The sequence below is a fragment of the Pipra filicauda genome, unplaced genomic scaffold (genome assembly GCF_003945595.2).
Source record: "Pipra filicauda isolate LSUMZ 115617 unplaced genomic scaffold, ASM394559v2 scaffold67_size6003252_pilon, whole genome shotgun sequence".
NCBI lineage: Eukaryota > Metazoa > Chordata > Aves > Passeriformes > Pipridae > Pipra > Pipra filicauda.
Genome location: NW_024104842.1, coordinates 944,237 through 948,187, shown reverse-complemented (window position 1 = coordinate 948,187; position 3,951 = coordinate 944,237). Strand labels below are relative to the sequence as shown.

Below are 3,951 nucleotides of genomic sequence, written 5' to 3'. Positions count from 1 at the left end.
ATCAATCTCACTATGTTTGTCTATCTTAGTCTGTAATGAATCACATTGGTTAAAGCAGAATCCCATAAACAGCCATGGAAGAATCAAATACTTGTGAAGAAGTATGATTGTGTGTGGGCCTTCAGAACACAAATATTAGATAGTCTGTTCTGAGGCAGAGAGCCCAAGAAAGAGGGACAAAAGAGATTTAATTTATTTAGCAGATAAAAGAGAGCGACTATTGACCTATTCAAGGACTTTGACTGACCCAAAACACAAACCTTTTTATTTACAGTGTTGCTGTGTATCCAAGTTTTAGTTTACTATTTGTGCATTTGATTTTCCATATTACATGTAGTACTTAATACTTGTTTTTATCAGAAGTAATTTTGTGGATCAAAGTTCATATAATTTATCATGTCTTATTCATATTTTGTCCTCCAAAAAAGAAATACTTCCTCCCAGATTTGTTTCTTCTGCATGCATTTCCTTTATTTCATCTATTCAAGCTATTAATGAAAATATTGAACAGAACCAGACCCCAGGCAGAACTTTGCAAAATTTCTCTTTAAGTGACTTGACAGATTGACAGAAAGCCATTGGTACATTGGATTTATTCCAGGTTTTTAACCAATCCACTATTACTCATTTGACAATGTGCTGTAATTTACACAACAGGTGTAACAGCTGATTCCTAAAAGAACACCCCAACTTCTGCTTCTACGTTTGTAATAGTGAGGCCCGGAGGTTTGCCAACAGTGCCATTCTCCTTCAGTAGTGGTAACGAAATTTTCTTGTTAATTAATTTTAAACTGCTTTTCACAGAGGAAATTTCTCTGGCTTGAAATTCTAAACTTTCAGTTCCATATTTGCTGCAACCAATTCTTATCTTGAACTGCCTTTGGTCCAGCAACTCTACTGAGCAGCTCTTCAAAGCACACAAATAACTACATATGCATTTTCCTTTGTCACAGGGAGGTCGTGGTTGCTTTTCCTGACAATATTTAAAAAGAAAAGTTTTATATTATGAGTTCTATATATGCAACATAGGAATTATATACTCCTAAAACTTTGTGCTGAAGAAAACCTGAAAAACAAACGGGTTAGAGAAAGATTTTGGAGTTGGAATCAGAGATGCTCCTAAGACCAGTAAAACCCACTGCTTCATGCTATGGTGCTCTCTTCATTCACAAGGAAAACAATAATTCAGGTTCATGCAGTACCAGGTTTTGACCCTATCAGAGTCATCTAATATATTTATTCTGAAGCAAGAATGTTTCTGCCATAGTGAAGCTGCTGCTACCAGTGATAATTTATAAATATTGTGTTTTATAGGTTTTACCTGAGACAATATAACAGTAAGAAAGAACAAGTCTCTCAGGAGTTATACTGTACACCAATCACTGAAATTTGTTTCACCCATCTAAAAAGACTTGGAACAAAACTGCTGGGAGACAGAAGCTATGGCAGGTTTCACAACGAGCTCCATTGGTGAAGTTTGTAAAGGAGAAGTAAAGGGGAAGTTTGCCATTACTCATAATGATATGATAGAGTTCAATCTAAGATTTAATTTACCTTCTTGAAGACTGCTAAGGTGGCCTCTGCATTCTTCCATCTGTCCCTCAGGCAAATCTCAGCAGAGTTCAGAAATCTATGCCTGTGTTTGCAAATCAGAATGGTAATTCTGGCAGGATAATTGCCACATATTTCTGTAACAAGATTATCCAAAATGGGTAAGGATCTGACACACATGCCTAGATGTCTAAAAATCCACTGATATTTTTTTTTTCTTTTTTGCTGATATTTCACTTTTATTGTCTCACTTCATTATAAGTTGCCAATGTTGTTATGGTTAGTGAGCAAGAACACTTTTTGCCTACTTTGATACATTACATAAAAGAAAGGACAATTTTTTTGTGAAAATGCAGAAATCCATCTGCATTTTTTTTCCCAAAAGTTGTTAGATGAAGACGGAATAGATGTTAGCATCACAAAATCTGAGCCTTAGAACGTGGTACATAACTAACAAAGATATATGACAAAAAGATACATTAAATTCACCATGACATAGGTATGACAAAAGATACATTAAATTCACCATGACATAGGTATGACAAAGTGTGCTTAAGTTTGGGGATGTTAACTTGAGAAATATGTAAAACTTTGAAATTAAGGACATTTTTTTGATGTAAATTCTAATATTTGTATACATAAATGCCTATCCTTCACCCCTCAAAACCTCAAAAGTAGTAGAGACATACAAAAGAGGAAATTTGAAGGCTTTTGTGCATACACAGGTTGAGCTTTGGTAGGGCTGCTTGTAAAAAAATGTATAAAATCTGTTTCTTATGCTAACCAGCTTGCATTATCTCTGTCATTTCCAGATATGTTCACAGTGTCTAAAAGAAATGATCATCTGCCAACAGCAAACCCAGTAAAAGCATGATATTAACCTCTCTAATAGTTAGAGGTACTGCAGTGAGTCCAGGAAGTGCAGTTAATAACATCTGAATAATGAAAGTCTTCCCAAAGTTAATGTTTGAAATTTCTGTTTACTTTATTTTTAGTCAAACATCTGTTTTCTAATGTTTTATAGCCTAGTTCTTAAGGGATGTGTGCCAATAGCTTACCCTAAAGGCACATTACATTGCTAACAAGTGCCAGATTTGGAAAATTATCTTCTCTTTCTACATAAAATCATCAGAATTTGTAGGCTTTTTGGCAGATTATTCTCATGAATAGGTATTGTTACTTTTTTCTGCAAGAAATAGTCTCAGATTTCTTTCCTGTAAATTGTTATATTTAGAAGATGAACCTGTTATTTTACATTTAGATGAAATGTGTCTGGTAGTTGAAGCCTTAAATTTAGTAATTTACCTGAGACCCACTGAGGTTGTAAAGTAAGAAAAGATCTATGCAGCTTTTGTATCCCCTAAAATAAATAATTCCTTCTCCTCGAGGATAAACATTGCTTCTGTGATGATACTATGGGTATGGAGGTTGCAGAAGGCACAGATGACAAGAACCACAGAGTATCTGGAGAGGAGGAGAGTAGAGAGTCAACAAAATCCCTTCTCCCTCTGACAGGATGCTTGGCAAGACATGTGAGGATGTGCACGAGGTTCAGGACTTCTGCTGTGTCCTTCAGTTCCTTCTCACAGTGTCTCTGCCAGCTACTTTTCTAATCTCATCACACTAAAGTACCCCACACCAAGTCAGGTGGTATTTTACTCTTAAAAATAGTCACAGGAGATGAAATTAGTCCCTGCATTCTGTAGGACTAGCACATTGGAGGCCCAGAAAAGGAGAAAGATGGATCAGAAAAACCTATACAGGAAAAAAAATATGAAAGAACTGTAAGAGGGTGATAAGTAAAGAAACAATGTCAACTAGCTGTTGAGATACTAGATAGAGTACCTATGTATGAAGAATGGTATCATAAGATGGATAAGCAAGGAAAGAATACTTTAGAACTGAACTGAAGCCATGAATAATAAGGATAAGGCAAACAAGGCAGCATTAGAGCAAATGCTTTTGAGATAAGCTTATTGTTTTCTTTATGTTTTACTTACAGTAAAGAATTTGTGAGATATCATTTTTATCCTTCTTATATGATGGTAAGGAGTTAACTTTTGAAAAAGTGTATGCAACACGGAAATTTCTCCTTCTACTGGAAACGATAACACCTTGTGGTGGTTTGGAGCTGGCTCCCTGCCAAGTCTCCAAACCCCACCACAAGAGCTACCCCCCCAAAACCAAGGGAAAAGAAAAAAAAAAAAATAAGAGAAGTGAAATAAGAGAGAACTAGAGCAATATATAAATATATTTACACTTATATTACATTTCTTTACAATTACAAAAACAATATACACATAAGGAAAAAACCCTGAAAACGGAAAAGGGAAAGGGAAAAGAGACAAAAGAAAAAAAACCCCAAAACAGGTATACACACTCAATAAAGAACTAGTCAAA

At 35.3% G+C, this 3,951-nt stretch overlaps 1 long non-coding RNA gene across 1 annotated transcript; it reads right to left on the bottom strand.

Annotated features, from left to right (window-relative positions):
- Positions 1-464: 464 nt before the first annotated feature.
- On the bottom strand, positions 465-3,211 carry LOC120324733. The gene is made up of 3 exons (XR_005566260.1): positions 2,857-3,211; positions 1,555-1,688; positions 465-973 (listed from the first exon to the last, which is right to left on the bottom strand). It is a non-coding gene; the product is annotated as an uncharacterized LOC120324733 (long non-coding RNA).
- Between the last annotated feature and the right edge of the window lie 740 nt (positions 3,212-3,951).